The sequence below is a fragment of the Pongo abelii genome, chromosome 3, assembly GCF_028885655.2.
Source record: "Pongo abelii isolate AG06213 chromosome 3, NHGRI_mPonAbe1-v2.0_pri, whole genome shotgun sequence".
Taxonomy (NCBI): Eukaryota; Metazoa; Chordata; class Mammalia; order Primates; family Hominidae; genus Pongo; species Pongo abelii.
The window spans coordinates 63,517,668-63,534,849 of NC_071988.2; the positions used below are offsets into that span (position 1 = coordinate 63,517,668).

The 17,182-nt window shown below is 36.3% G+C and overlaps 1 protein-coding gene across 21 annotated transcripts in view; it reads left to right on the forward strand.

Moving 5' to 3' along the window:
• Positions 1 to 17,182, forward strand: part of CLOCK (clock circadian regulator) — a 118,366-nt gene that overhangs the window by 42,214 nt on the left and 58,970 nt on the right. For 16 of the 21 annotated variants that reach the window (NM_001132234.1, XM_063722745.1, XM_024245558.3 and 13 more), the window contains 1 exon segment: positions 15,376 to 15,467. The exons of 2 other annotated variants lie outside the window; for them this stretch is intronic. The gene's annotated coding sequence lies outside the window, so the exon portion shown is untranslated. 21 annotated transcript variants of the gene reach the window in all.

Below are 17,182 nucleotides of genomic sequence, written 5' to 3' on the forward strand. Positions count from 1 at the left end.
TATGTTTATGACTTATGTTTTATAAAATAGGTTTAATTATTTTATAGTAATACGGTAATGAAATACAACTTTGCTAATGTAAAAAATGCAATGCAAAGATGAGCTCTTTATATTAGCAGTATTTTTCCTGATTATCCGAGTTATTTTAATCGTAGGGTCATAGTTAAATACCAATAAGTATAATTTAGAACTTAAAAAATTCTTGAGTACAATTTACTAAGTTTTTATTGATCCTGTACTTTAATATGTTCAGTTCAGATTCATTAAAAATTGATTTTGTTCTCAGCTCCATAAAAATACTTTGTTTAAAAGTGGGTCTGGTTTTACTACCATATATTTATTATATTTTGAAGGAAATTCAAGAATAAGGGTTATTGCATGTGTTTCTTAGAACGGTATTAATACATTTTTGAGCATTTACTTTGAGGTATTATATTTTAAGCACTTTACATTTAATATTTATTTCATTCTTATAACAACCTTATTGTGATACATTGCCTTGATTTGCTGAATGTTTTCAATTCCAGCTAAAACTAAGCTTAGATGTGAAGCCTCAAGTTGTGTTTTGTTTTTGTTTTGTTTGTTTGTTTGTTTGTTTTTTTGACGGAGTCTCGCTGTGTCGCCCAGGCTGGAGTGCAGTGGTGCGATCTCGGCTCACTGCAAGCTCCACCTCTCCGTTTCACGTGATTCTCCTGCCTCAGAGTCCCGAGTAGTTGGGACTATGGGTGCCCGCCACCACACCCAGCTAATTTTTTTGTATTTTTAGTAGAGACAGGGTTTCACTGTGTTAGCCAGGATGGTCTCGATCTCCTGACCTCGTGATCCGCCTGCCTTGGCCTCCCAAAGTGCTGGGATTACAGATGTGAGCCACCGCTCCCAGCCTTTTTTTTTTTTTTTAACCTCTTTTTGCCAAATAGAAACTGTGGAAACTAGTGATCTGGGATGTAATAAAGAAAAATTGATTGTTTATAATTACACTAAGAAGAAGTACCTGCAGTGTTCCAATTTTCTAGTTTGGGAATATTGGATAACTCTAGCTTCAAGCTGGACTTTCTGTTGACCTCATGTTATGGGAAGGATCCACATACCAAAACAATTCCTCAGTAATTGTGTTAAGAAAGAACGTGAACATGACTTTTAGTACCCACAAAGAGGCAGGCTGATGTAGAACTTAGCTTTACTAGACTTTTTAATTTCATAGACAAATAACCAAAAAAAATTAAATTAAAAAAATCAAGGGACTGACATGATATCACTAACTTTTTTTTTTTACTCTTTCATCAAATTATAACACACATATTATAAAGTGCATAAATCCTGAGTGTCATTTTGATGAATTTTTATGAAGTCAACACCCATTTAACTCATATCAAGAATAAGATATAGGACATTTTCATCAACCCAGGAGCCTCCTTCATGCCCCTTAACAGTTATTACACACTCCCAAAGATAACTATTATGTGACTCATTCAGTATTGTCTATTTTTGAATTCTGTGCCTAGCCTTTTAAAATCTTGTTTATGACTCATCCATGTTGACGCATGTAGCAGTGGTTCATCTTTTCTGTTGTTGCTGTGAAATACTTCATTGTATGGATATGTCAGTATTCTACTGTGATGAACATTTGGGGTGTTTCTAGTATTGGCTGTTATGAAGAATACTTCTGTGAACATTCTTGAGCATGTCTTTTGGTCCACATGTGTACACATTTCTGTTGAGTAGACACCTAAGAGTGAAATTGCTGGGTCTTAAGGTATTTGGCTGTTTGGCTTTAGGAGATTATCCTAGTTTTCCAAAGTAGTTAAATTAACTTACATTCCCATTAGTAGTGTACAAAGAGTTCTCATTGTTCTACATCCTCACCAACACTTGAAATTATTAGTGTTTTTAATTTTAGCTCTTATGGAGTGTATGTAGTAAAGATCTATTGTAGTTTTAATTCATAACTCCCTGATGATTTAAAAGGCTTAGAATATTTTCAAATGCCTGTTGACCATTTGAATATCCTCTTTTGGGATATGACTATGTCTTTTGCTGATTTTTCTGTTGAGTTGGTTGTCTTGATTATCCCAGAAATAGATAATTTCAGTTGTTCACTTGTATTGAAGATATCTTTCCTAGTCTTTGGCTTGCTTCTTCACTCTTAATAGTGTATCTTGATTAAGATAATTTCTTAATTTTAATAAAGTCCATTTTATCAAATTTTTTTATGGTTAACGCTTTTTATGTTTCATTTAAGAAATCTTTGCCTACCCTAAAGCCAAGAAGATGTTATCTATGTTTTCTTCTATAACCTTGACTGTTACAACTATTGCATTTAGGTTTATGTATGATATATGTAAGCCTCATAGTTCATTTTATTTTCTGTGTGGAAGTCCAGTTGTTCCAGTAGTATTTATTGAGAAGATCATCCTTTCCCTACCGTAATGCAGTAGTACTTTTGTTGTAATTCAAGGGACTGTTTATTCATGGGTTTATTTTTGGACTCTATTCTGTTGGTCTGTCTGTTGTGCCATTGCCATACTCTTTTAATTACTGTAGCTTTATAATAAGTCATGATATCTGATAGTTTAAATCCTCTAATTTGTTCTTCAGAATTACCTTGGCTTTCGTGATCCTTTGAATTTCAATAAAAATTCTGCACTCAGCTTATAAGCAGTTCTCCGCACCACCCGCCGCAAACCTGATTGGATTTTGTCTAGCTTAATGTAGAATTTATAAATCAATTTGGAGATATTGGATGTTTTTCATTGTTGAGACTTCCAGTCAATTGCGAGGTTGTATGCCTTCTTATATTTAAAGACTTTTATAATTTCTCTCAGGGTGTTTTGTTATTTTGTGTGTAAAAAAAGGTCTTACATGTCTTTTGTTGACTTCGTAAGATATGGTAATGATATTGTAGTTATGTTTTATAAAAGCCCTTATAATTTATACAGATATACTGGACTGTTTACAGTTGGAATGATACAGTACTTGGGATTTGCTTCAAATAATTCGAAAGAGTGGAGAGGAAGGGAAGGAGCAAAACAGATGAAACAAGATTGATTAGCCATGAGTTGATAATTGTGGAAACTGGGTGATGGATATATAGGATTAATTATATTGTTCTTCTAACTTTGTGTATATTTGTAATTTCCCATAAAAATAGGTTTAAAAAAGTGTAATATGACTAGTCTAAAGGTAATGGTTATTTCATTTGATTGTTCACAGTCAGTTACAGATTGAACTCCTTGTTCTACTCTTTCCTCCTCTTCTCACTACTGCACTTGACAAATTTAAAAAAATATGTATAAGCCAGGCATGGTGGCTCATGCATGTAGTCCCAGCTCCTTGGGAGGCTGAGGCGGGAGGGCCACTTGAGCCTAGGAGTTTGAGGTTGCAGTGAGCTGTGATTATGCCACTACACTCTAGCCTGGGTGACAGAGTGAGATCCTGTCTCTTAAAAAAAAAAAGACAGAAATTTTAATATAAATACTAAAAAGTGTAATGATTATAGTACATTGAAATACACAAATATATAAGAATTCAATAATTCATAATAATTCTTTTAAAAAACCCTCATATACACCAATTTATTATTCTGAAAATAATTGGTAAGTGAAAGGAAAAAGTCAACCATTTATTAATCTTTTTCTGTACAGATTATATTCCAGGACTACCAAATAGTTAAGAGGGAAAGTATATCTTTAGAAGAATTGTAGCTATTAAAAAACATTGGAGGTCAGATGTGGTGGCCCATGCCTGTAATCCCAACACTTTGGGAGGCTGAGGCGGGAGGATTGCTGGAGCTCAGTAGTTTGAGATCAGCCTGGGCAACATAGCAAGACCTCGTCTCTTCTAAAAACACAAAAATTAGCCCTAGGCATGATGGTGCGTGCCTGTAGTCTCAGCTGCTGAGGAGGCTGAGGCAGGAGGATCACTTGAACCCAAGAGATCAAGGCTGCAGTGAGCTGAGATTGTGCCACTGCACTCCAGCCTGGGTGACAGAATAAGACCCTGTCTCAAAAACAAGCACAAAAACAGACAAACAAACGGAAACACTGGAGAACGATCGGCTTACAAACTCACCACAGTGCATACTCCTAATGAAATAGTGATTCTAGATGACAATTAGTCGTGACTACTAAAGCCATTAGGTGAAATTTAATTGGGAAATGGATAAAACATAATGGATAGGCCAAAGTGGAGTAAGCCTCTCTGATTGGAACTTAAAACCCCAGTTAGGCCGATGCTATGGCTCATGCCTTTAATCCCAGCAATTTGGGAGGTCAAGGCAGGAGGATTGCTTGAGCCCAGGAGTTAGAGACCAGCCTGGGCAACATAATGAGATCTTGTCTCTGCAAAAAATTAGAAAGTGAAAAATCAATAGGGCATGATGGTGTGTACCTGTAATCCCAGCTACATTGGGAGGCTGAGGCAGGGAATTGCTTGAGCCCAGGAGGTCGAGGCTGCAGTGAGCTGTGTTCACACCACTGCACTGCAGCCTTGGTGAGAGAGTGAGGCCCTATCTCAAAACACACCACCCCCCCAAACAAAACAAAAACAACAACAAAAACCCTCTAGATAGAAACAAAAACAATTATCTGAAGACTTTCTAAAGTAAACAGTAATAGGCAAACTGAGAAGGGAAGTCAAAACCTGAATAGCTTGTGTAGTGCTTAGCTTACCTTTTTTTTTTCTTTTTGTTATCCAGCTTTAACCAAATGGTAGGCTGGGTTGTAGAAGTACATATTGAGTGCAGCAGTTAACAAAAACTCCCAGAGAAACCCTTTATTTCTAGTCATAGGACAAGGAAAATTCCCCCCTTTTTTTCTCTCCCAGCCGTGCCCTGAGACCATCTCCACTTGTAAAATTACATTGCCATAGTGGTACATGTACTTAAAATCCCAAGAAGAAAGCCATCTCTCTGGCCAGAGGAATTGGGAAAGAGAACTCTGGAAGCTGGAGCATGCTTTGGAAGTCTCAGAGAAAAGAGACCTAGTTTGGGGGGAGATTCCCTAATTGTGTGTATGAACACACAAAGGTCCTACTGCATCCATGAGCTACACGTACATGGAACAGAGCCAAAGAAACATAGCAAAGACCTAGAGAGCTGAACTATGGTGTAAACCACTGCTCAAATCCCAGAGTTGCCCCTGAGAGATGCATGCGGAGGATAGATTTAAGCAGCATTGTGAAGGCTTTGAAAACTGAAACAACGATTGGTACTGTGGCCTGTTAGGAACCAGGCTGCACAGCAGGAGGTAAGTGACTGGCTAGTGAGCGTTAGCGCCTGAGCTCTGCCTCCTGTCATATCAGTAGCAGCATTAGATTCTCATAGGAGCATGAACCCTCAGGTGAACTGAGTGCAAGGGATCTAGGTTGTATGCTCCTATGAGAATCTAACTTAACAAGCGTGATGATCTGAGGTGGAACAGTTTTGTCCAGAAACCATCCCCGCTGTCCATGGAAAAATTGTATTGCATGAAACCAGTCCCTGGTGCCAAAAAGGTTGAGGACTCCTGCTTTAGAGGATGTTAATAGAACCTAGAATCTCATAACTTAATATCTAGAATGTCCAGGATATAATCCAAAATTACTTGACATACAAAGAAACAGTAAAATCTGACCATTTTTAAAGGGAAAAGAACATAAGCAGATGACAACTCTGAGATGATCCAGATGATGGAATTATCAGAAAAAAGCCTTAAAGTACTCATGTTCATGAGGTAAAAGTGAACACTTCTGAAAGGAGTGGAAAAATAGTTCTCTGAAAAATAAAAACTATATGAAATAATCAAATGGAAATTTCAGAGCTGAAAAATACAATATGTGAAATACAGATGTACTGCATGGGCTCAATAACAGAATGGAGATGACAGAAGAGTCAGTGAGCTTAAAGATGAATCAGTAGAAATCCCATCAGATTTTGTGTCTTCTGTATCAAGAGTATATGTCTGTTCTATAATATACTTGTTATGTCCATGTTGGATTCTGTGAAACCTGGTCACAGGCCTTCTGGCTGGTGGATTCTTGTACTATCTACACATCCTCATTTATCCTATATTTACTCCTACTTACGTGATGCAAAGACCTGTGCAGTTTGAGCCCCATCTCCCCTGCCACTCCACAGATTGAGATGTGGTCTTGGCCTGCCGTTTTCCCAGACCTTGTCATTTTAGGGTAAGGATCAAACAGTCAGTGGGTTAAAATAATAATAATAATAATAAGGAACTAGATAGATCAGTTTTTTAAATTTGAGAGCTTTGAAAGTAAATAGGGACAGAAAAGCAGAAATGGATAATATATGTATAAATTATATATTGCAAAATCTTCTAGTTCAAAGGGAGTACATTTTTTCCTAAATATAAACTTAGATATAATGATTATTTTAGTGAAGAAGACATGCTTTATGGTAGTTTTTTTCTGAATTATCTGTGGTTCAGGATGCATCTAAACTTCTTTGAAATACTTTTCAGATGATTTTGAATTTGCTTGTCCTACTTGGCTACACAAAAGCAGCTGGCAGTTTACCCGAGTTTTAATAAGTCAAAACAACTGTCTTTTCAGTGAAATGATTATTGCACAAAGGATACTTGTGGCCTTGAAAATTGATGCATTTTTTGGTGGTGTTTTAAGTGGCTCTGGTGACCTCATAGATGTAGTACATAATATGTCAAACATTGTCATTATATTTATACATATTAGTTGTATGTTATTAAGCATCTCATGAATTAGTTCTAAGCCTAGTATTGTCATAGTACTACTTAATAATCAGATTTCCTAAGAGGTCCCTAGAGGATTTATAGTACTAATGAAATTCTGTACTTCTTTTAGGTTGATAAAATTCTGTATCTCTTTTCTTTTTCTGGAGATCCATCTCAGAAATCTACATACATTTGCCCTTTTAAAAAATAGGCTTCTACAAAGTCTGGGGTTTAATTCATCTTTTTTGGACAATCTGTTTAGTGCATATAAATTATATCATATTTGTTTATGGTGTAACAATTAGTTTTCCAAAAGGGGAAATATGCGCTAGTATTCATTTGGACATTGACAGATTTTTCCGTTCAGAAGAATATCCGTAGAGCCTGTTGCTACCATATAGCAATAAAGTTCGACTTTAGTTACAGTTGAACTCATGCAGCCTGAATTGTCATACACATTATTTTCCAATTCCCTTTAAGAAATATGAAAGGTTAAGATAGTTCAGAAGTTAAGAACTACTGGCATAGTACTGTAGTCTTTTATCTATTAATAGATCAAATTATCCTTTGATGTTTCATCTTTCCCCTCAAAAAATATTTGATTTTGTCTTTGCCAAACAGAGACTTCTTGGTCCATGGTACGTGGTAGGCAGAATACTGACCCTTCAGAGAGGTTCATATCCTGATTCCTGGAATCTGCCACTATGTTAGGGTACATGGCAAGGAATAATTAAGGTTGCTAATCAGTTAACCATAAAATATGGAGGTTATCTTAGATTATCTGTGTGGGCTTAATGTAATAAGAGAAGAAAGAGGCAGAAGAAATGGCAGCCCGAGAAGGACTTGGCCTCCTGCTGGCTTGAAGATGGAGTAGAGGGAGCTATGAGCTAAAGAATATGGATGGCCTCTAAAGCTTGAAAAGGCAAGGAAACATTCTCTGCTAGAGCTTACAGGAGGGAATTCAGCCCTGCCAACACCTTGATTTTAGCCCAGTGAGACCTGTATTGGGCTCTCACCCGCAGAACTGTAAGATAGTAAATTTGTGTTGTTTTAATCCATTAACTTTGTGATAATTTTTATAGAGGCCATAGGAAACACATAGTACCTCTTCAGTTTTTCACTAATAACATAAAGTTTATATCGTGATTAGTTGAATCCTGATGTGAATGACAATATGATTTTCTTGAAGGTCAATTCCGGTTTATTGTATTAAGATATTTATGTTGATAATATGTTGGGTACTGATGGACAAACCTTTGTTTTACATAGAGGTCTTCATTTTCTACTATCTAGGAATGGTGACGTGATTCCTTAGTGTAGCTGGAGAATAAGGAGTCTGTGTACAGTAAAGTAGAATGGGAAATGAGGAAGGAGAAATAAGACTAAAGCTAGAAAGGAAAATTGGTGTCTTGGAATGTGATAAATAATCTTCAGAAGCCTTAGAGCCCTGAACAAGTTTTTCATTATTTGCATTATATGTGTTTGTGTTAGTAAATACTGTAAATTAGAATTTTAAAAAGTTTTCATAGTCAGCACAACTTGAACTATATTAAAGTGGTAAGCAATCATTACATTTTGCCACCCTATAGCTTATCAATATGATAAGTGTATAAAGGACTCAGTGGTCAAAAGGAAGGCTAGAGTTTAGAGAAACATGAAAAAGAATGAAGCATTTCTCATAGAAGATAATTAACAACCTAACCAGTCATTGACTGTCACTGTATTTAGTCTTCCCGACCATGTCAAATAAACTTGCTTTACTCCCTTGTGCCTTTACTAGGAAGAGAAACTGAGGCTTCAACAAAGATTATGAGCTGGCACAGTTTTCTTTTTCTTTTTAAAGACCAAACATAAATAAATTAGAGCTATATTGTCAGTTTTTTTGTTTTTGTTTTTTTGTGTTTTTTTTTTTTTTTTTTTTTTTTTTTTGAGACGGCCTCTTGCCCTGTCGCCTAGGATGGAGTGCGGTGGAGCAATCTTGGCTTAATGCAACCTTCACCTCCTGGGTTCAAGCGATTCTCCTGCCTTAGCCTCCCAAGTAGTTGGGATTACAGGCGCCTGCCACCACGCCCGGCTAATTTTTGTATTTGTAGTAGAGACGGGGTTTCACCATGTTGGCCAGGCTGGTCTTGAACTCCTGACTTCAGGTGATCCACCCGCCTTGACCTCCCAAAGTGCTGGGATTACAGGTGTGAGCCACTGTGCCCAGCAGTTTTTTGGTTTTTTTAAAAAATGTTTGTAGTGTCTTTTTGCGTCAGGTGGATCACATGCTATCCCAGTTTGTGAGAGAGAGGGGTTAGGTGCTTAAAATTGAGGATACGGAGGGTCTTTTGGATATTAGTAATGGTGAATTCTGGGGTAACACTAGCAGAATGAGTGGGAGGTGGGGTGGAACACAAAATTGTTGCAGAAGAGATCAAGGAACTGACTGGCCAGTTTGGGGGGATCATTTTGTGTACACTGAAATTCAAAAGAGGTATTGGAGAGGGTCGCACCCTTCGTGGAGTGAAGGGGCTTATCCTGGGGTTTGTGAATGGCTACAATAAGGAGGGGATAATAGCTGATGTAGTCTGGTGGCATGAGAGTCAAAGCTAAGGTTTTAGGGAGGGAGAGAATAATTCAGAAATGACAATGAGTTACAAGGAAGTTCACCCTGCCAACAGGGCTTGGTCATCTGAGATATGGGAGAGTAAATACATTTTATCTCACATGGGAGAGAAGCCATCGTTTGAAAGGGCTGGAGCTAGAGCAGGACTCCTAGGGGGGAGAGAGGTTATGGCTGGTGCAAGAAAGGTGAAGAGTGTGCAACAACAATACTGAAGAAATAGGATATTTTAACGACGATATGTACCATGAGTTCCAGAAGACACTGCAAAAGGATTTCGGGAATTGGGGGAGGAAGAGAAAAGGGGTCAGTGTAGGGACATACAGAGTATATAGGGATGAAAGTATATAGGGATGGGGGATGACTTGGGAGTCTTGGGCATTTCTTGTTGACTGATGTAAAAAGAATGGAGGGCATAATGGGATTTGCTTTGATGATCTCCTATGCAGGTTGCTGTAAATACTGAAAGGGAGGTGTTGGTGAGAGCCAGGTTTATCGAGATAAACCGGATTCTGTATAGTTTTCTGTTGCCTACCATACAAATAACCACAAACTTAATGGCTTAAAACAATACAAATTTATTGTTTTACAGTTCTGCAGCTCAGAAGGCCAACACAAATCTCACTGACCTGAACTCAAGGTGTCAGCGGGCTGCATTTCTCTCTGGAGGCTTTAGGAGAAAATCTGTTGAATCTGTTTCCTTGTTTTTTCCAGTTTGTAGAGGCTACCTGAATTCCTTGGCTTGTGGCCACCTTCTTTCACTTTCAAAGCCAGCAACTTTGCATCTTTTTAAAAGAATTATTATTTCAATAGGTTTTTGGGGAACAGGGGGTGTTTGGTTACGTGGATAAGTTCTTTAGTGGTGATTTCTGAGATTTTGGTGCACCCATCACCTGAGCACTGTTCCCAGTGTATGGTCTTTTATCCCTCATCCCCCCTCCTATCCTTCCCTTCCCCCTGAGTCCCCATAGTCCATTGTATCATTCTTATGCCTTTAACTTGGCATCTTTTTGACCCTTCTTTCTGGTATATCAAACCACAGCTAGGAAAGGTCCTTTGCGCTTAAGAACTCACGTGATTGTTTTGGACCCACTTGGATAATGCAGGATAATCTCCACATCTCAAGATCCTTATCCTTAATCACATCTGCAGTGTCCTTTTTTGCCATGTGGGGTAACATCTTCATAAGGTCCAGGGAAGAGGGAATGGACATTCTTCGGATGCTGTTATTCTGCCTACCACAGGGCTCCCTCTTTCTTCCTGCTGGTGTTAGGATGAAGGCCAGGTGTAGAGTGGTATACCTTCAGATTTATGGTACCTGATTACATGTGAAATTCATTCTGAGGCTTGTGCTCTCCCTCCACCTTCAGGTTTTATGTGGGGCTTACTTGGGGCTGAGGACAGATGTAGGCCTCAGTCTTATCTCTGAAAAGGGGATAAGGTGCTGCTATACTCTGTGGGCAAGATCAGTCTATTACATGAATACGAAGCTCAGACATTACTTGAAAAATATATATTAGTTGAATTGTTGGAATAGTATTGTCCCACTAAGAGAACTGTATTAATTTTTTAGTTTTTGTTTATTTAATGAGGTTTAGTGAATATCTTACATCTTGACATTCAGCAGGCTAGAGTTATAGTGTCAGTTGATGCTTGTCTTGAGCCAGAATCCTCTCTGGTTCTAAGAGGTCTAGTTCATAAAACCGGTTTGGGATGTGATTCTTATTCTTACAGGTCAGTTTTCAAATTTAAATTGATTGTAGAGATAGCTGTAAAACCAAATATGTGTTTTATTTTGCCAATATCTTATATTGGTTGTAGAGGTGGCTAATACATTCAGTATTGAATAAATTGAAAACTACTGTTTAATTTCATTTTTTCCTCGTACATTAAACAATGAATCTAAAAAGTATTAAATATTTGGGCCTTTCTTTGCAAGTTAAAATAGTTTTTCTCTTAGAAATAATTACTGTTTCAGTTATAATACAAAATCAGTAATTTGCAGAAGCGAGTTAGAATTTTTCATAAATGGTAATAAACGTAGTTAAGGTTTGTTCCTTAGGTTTTGTATTATACTGGTCAATTAAATTTCAGCACTACTTTTAATTAATGTTAATAGATCCGTCAGTTCCCGAAATACCTGTGGTATCAGAATTAACAAACCTAAATTCCAAAGTAGGTCAGTGGGTCAGTAGGTTATTAGGTTAGGGAAAAACTGTAGTTTTAATTTTTAAAATTCAAATTCCTGAGTTAGCCATTTGTAATTAATAATTTTAAAATTATTAACTAGATGAAACTTTTTTTTCTTTAAATGACTAGAACATAGAAAAATAGTCTCTGTTATTTAAGTTTTCGTTCTCTGGAATAGATAACAGGTTCTGTTTTATCTTATTTGCCTCCTCATGTATAGCTAGGCCTCTAGTATTGGACAGTTAAAAGAAAAAGAAAAAAAATGCAGCACTTAAGTTTTCTGATTATAAAAGTAATGCATGTTCATGGGAGAAATTTTAGAAAGTACTAAAGAAAGAACAAAAAACACCATCCATAAACTACCTAGGAGCAATCACAGTTGATACTTTTGGTATATTCAGGTTTATGTCTGATATATTTTCATGCCACTGTTAATGCAGTTAGACATTTAAATTTGTTCTAGCTTTACTGTTTTTATTTTATTTTATTTTTTTGGAGACAGAATCTCGCTCTGTCACCCAGGCCAGAGTGCAGTGGTGCTATCTCGGCTCACTGCAACCTCCGCTTCCTGGGTTCAAGCGATTCTCCTGCCTCACCTCCTGAGTAACTGGGATTACAGGCGTGTGCCACCATGCCCAGCTAATTTTTATATTTGTAGTAGAGATGGGGTTTCACCATATTAGCCAGGCTGTTCTTGATCTCATGACCTCAAGTGATCTACCCGCCTCGGCCTCCCAAAGTGCTAGGATTACCGGCATGAGCCACTGTGACTGGCCTAACTTTATTATTTTTAATAATATCTCAATGAATATAAATGTTTAGATGTATCTTTGATTATTTTCTTATTTCTCAAAGTGAAATTACTGGGTCAAAGGGCATAATTTTCAAACCAATTTATTTTTTAAGCAAGAGAAATTCCTCCTTTCCCTGGTTTATAAATTCCTTCTATTCCTAGTTTGTTGAATGGTGTTTTGTTTTTTTTTTAATCATGAATAGGTGTTGGATTTTGTTAAATGCTTTTTCTGCATCAATTGAGATCCCTCATACGATTTTTATCCTTTATTTTGTTAATGTGGTGTAGCACATGGATTGGCTTTATTAATATATGTTGAACCTTGCTCAAATCCCAGGGATAAATACCACTTGGTTATGTGGTGTAATCCTTTTAATTTACTGTTGCGTTTGGATTGGTAGTATTTTGTTGAGAATTTTTCATCAATATTCATCAGGAATATTGGTCTATAGTTTTTTTCTTATGGTGTCTTTGGCTTTGATATCAGCATAATGCTGGCTTCATAAAGAGTTTGAAAGTGTTCCCTTTTCAGTTTGTTGGAAGCATTTGAGGGGGATTGGTATTAATTCTTTCACTATGGTAGAATTCTTCAGTGAGGTCATGTGTATGGTCCTGGCTTTTCTTCGTCGGGAAGTTTTTGATTCAATATAATTACAAGTTATACGTGTCTGCTCAGATTTTCTTTTTTTATTTTATCATTCTGACTTACTGATTAATTTGTCTATTCTTAAAAAAACTGTGTACTCTCCTGTAAAGTCATCTGTGCTGTGGCATGCAGTCTTCTCTTTGTTGTATAGCATTCCATTACATGAATACCACATTTTGTTTATCCATTGTGCTGTCAATGAACATCTGGGTTGTTTATAGTTTTAGAGCATTATGAATAAAGCTGCTGTGAACTCTGTTCACATTTTCTATTCATGATTCAGCCTTGGTGGTAGATGGCGTATTTCTAGGAATTTATCAATTTTTTCTAGGTTATCCAATTTATTGGTGTATATTTATTGAGTTGTCTCAAAAAAATACTTTTTTATTTCTGTGACATCAGTTGTAATTTCTCCTTTTATTTCTGATTTTGAGTCTTCTCTTATTCCTAGTGTAGCTAAAGGTTTGTCAATTTTGTTAGTCTTTTCAAAGAAACAACTCTTAGTTTTGTTGATTTTTTTTTTCCTATTCACTGTTTTATTTCTACTCTAATCATATTTCCTTCCTTCTGCTCTCTATGGGCTTTGTTCTTCTTTTTCTAGTTCTTTGAGGTATAAAGTTGCATTGTTTGAGATCTTTCCTTTTTTTTTTTTTCTTTTAGCACACCTACTGACAGGAATCTTTCTTCATTTTTAATGCAGTCATTGACTGAAATAAGATTCCCTGTCAGAACACTTTTGCTGCATCCCATACATTTTGGTATGTTGTGTTTTCGTTTGTCTCAAGATGTTTTCTGATTTCTCTTTTGATGTCTTCCTTGACTCTTTGGTTATTCAACAGTGTGTTTAAATTTCATCTGCTTATGAATTTTCTAGTTTTCCTTCTGATACTGATTTCTATTTTCATTTCACTGTGATCAGAGAAGATACTTAGTATAATTGAACCTTAAATTTGTTAAAACTTGTTCTGTGCCCTATTAGGTGATCTGTCCTAGAGAACGTTCTCTGTGTACTTGAGAATAATGTGTATTCTGCTGTTGTTGGGTGGAATGTTTTGTGTATGTCTGTTAGGTCCATTTGGTCTATACAGTTGGCCTTCTGCATCTGAAGGTTCCACATCTGTGGATTCAACCAACTGTGGATAAAAATATTCAGAGAATAAAACCATTTACAAATAATACAAATTTAAGAAACCAATATAGTATAACACCTATTTACATCACATTTACATTGTATTATGCATTATTAAGTAATCTAGAGATGATTTAAAGTATAGGGGAGGAGGCACATAGGTTATATGCAAATACTACATCATTTTGTATAAGGGACTTAAGCATCTGCAGATTTTGATATTAATATTTGGTGGGGGGTCCTGGAACCAGTCCATCTCAGATAATGAAGGATGACTGTACTGATACACTGTTTAAGTCTATGCTTTCCTTCTTGATTTCTCTTGGATTGTCTGTCCATTATTGAAAGTGGGGTATTGACGTTTCCTGCTACTATTGTATCTGCTATTTCCCCCTTCAGTTCTATTGATGTTTGCTTAATATATTTGGGTCCTCTGATGTTGGGTGTATATATATATATATATATATATTTATAATTGCTATATTTTCCTAATGAATTGACTGTTATTACTATATAATGTCCTTCTTTGTCTCTTGTATTTCACTTTACATCTATTTTATCTAAGTATGGTCACTTATACTCTTTAGGCTGCCATTTACATGGGATATATTTTTCCATTCTTTCACTTTCAGTTTCTGTTCTTAAATCTGAGGTGAATCTTGGAGACAACATGCAGTTGGATCTTTTTTTTTTTTTAAATCCATTCAGCCACTCCATGTATTTTGATTGAGGAGTTTAATCCATTTACATTTAAAGTGGTTACTGATAGAGAAGGGCTTGCTGTCTTTCTTGTAGTGCTGTTGTCCCTCTTTTCCTTTCCTCATGTTTTTCTCTGTGTTTCTTATTTATTTATTTATCTTTTGTAGTTGTGCTTTGACTCCCCTCTCATTTTCTTGTTTCAGTCCTCACATGTGATTACCATGGGGCTTATATATAAAAACACCTTATAGTTAAAACAGTCTGTCTTAAGCGTATAACAATCTAAATTCAATTGCATATAAAAATGTAACTTTCTTACTCTCCCCTTGTTATTGATGTCACAATTTTATCCTTTTATGTTGTATACTCATTAACATTTTTATAGTTACAGTTTTTTAATACTTTTATCTTTTAACTTCTGTACCAGAATTAAGTGATTGTTTTAGTTTATTCATGTTTTAAGTTATTTTGTTTTCTTTTAGAAACAATTTATAGAATTTAAAATTGGTTATATACATTTTTGTGACAGAGTTCTAAATTTTATTTTTAAAAATTATTTTAAAACCCTTTTAATGATAAACTTCTATGTAAGTTGAATAAATCTAACATTTTTTCTTGTTTAAACAGAATTCTGAGACTTATGGTTGGTCATATAGAAGATTACCTTGAACCTATAGTTTCCTGAGGAATCAGTTTAAAAGATCCAAAGAGTACAAAAGGTAAAGAAAGGTGCATCTTAGAATGCATCATAAAATGATATTTTTCCAGAAAAATAAAAGAATCCATCAACTATTTTGACACACTAATTTAAGGAAAGTTTAATTTAAAAAAATTTTTGTGTGTTAATTTACTGCCAAATGTAGTATCAGCTATGTTCTGATAATTACTTTAGATACTGGGGATTCAGTGATGAACAAGACAGAAGCTGTCCCTGCTGTCATGAGAACCACCTTCTAGAAGAATAATAATACACAAGTGAGAAACACAAATAATACACAAGTGAGAAATTTGTGGTTTGTACTGTGCAGATAATTAAAATGGATAAATGGATAGTGTAAGGCTGGGCACTGTAAGGTTTGTGCCTGTAATCCTAGCAGTTTGTGAGGCTGAGGTGGGAGGATTGTGTGAGCCTAGAAGTTTGATACCAGCTGGGGCAACATAGTGAGACCCCATCTCCACCAAAAATTTAGAAATTAGCTGGGCATGATGATGTATGCCTGTGATCCCAGCTACTTGGGAGGCTGAGGCAGGAGGACTTGAGCCTAGGAGGTTGAGGCTACAGTGAGCTGTGATTGTGCCACTGCATTCCAGCCTGGGAGACAGAGTGAGACCTTGTCTTACACATACAAAAAAAAAGGATAATGTGGTAGAGACTGGTGACTGCTTTCATTAGGCAGTCAGAGATAGCCTAATTGAAAAAGTGGAATTTTAATTGATATCGGAATGGCAAAAGGAGCCAGCTGTGTGAAGATCTGAGCGAAGAGCTTTATAGGTAGTGAGAACAAGAAAGACAATGAAATGTTTGAGGAACATAAAGAGCATAATGTGCCTGGAATACAGTAAATGATGGGGAGAGTATATGGAGATCAGGTTGGGGGAAAAAACTGGGAGAGAAGCAAATTTACAGAAGAAAGTTAAGTGTTCTGTTTTAAGTATATGACATTTTGGACACCTTTAAAATCTGTAGAAATTTCTAAAAAGCAGTTGGATATCTAACTGCATTTGACAATCTATTCTAGGGGTGTGGATTTGGGAGTCATTGGCATGTAGAAGTGTGATTTATCTAGGAAGTGTATACAGATTTAGAAGGATTCAGCCCTGGCACATGCCAGTATTAATTAGAGGAGAAGGAGCAGCCAGCAAGATGAGTAGAAAAGCAGGAGAATATTCTGTCACTGGAACCAAGAAAAGAATGTATTTAATAAATGCAGAAGTGGTCATCTACATCACATATTGCTTAATGGTCAAATAGAGAATAAAACAGCCATTAGACTTGGCAATATGGAGATTTGGGATAACTAATAAGAGTGAGCAATTTGAGTGGAGTGGTGGGGATGAAAGCCTAATTAAGAGTGATGAACAAAGAATATGGGAAACTGCTAGAGATGGCAAACAATACAATTAAATTTTATTTTCTCTTGAAACCTTACTGAAGCTAAAGTAAGAAGATTTTTACGAAAGACATAACAGGACACAGAGAATGGAGAAGAAACAGTAGCAACAAAATTTGGGACTGCAAAAGGGAGCATAGTAACTTTCTTGCAAATCCCAGGATCCTAAGCCTGCTGTGGGAAAGCTGAAACAAACCTCTTGGCACTATAGAACCTCTATAATTTTCGTGAATTGAAAACTATTTCTGGAAATAGGAGTGATGGTGGAACTAAAACAGGATGATTTGTTGCAAATCTATTTAAAGGGTAATTATATTCCATGG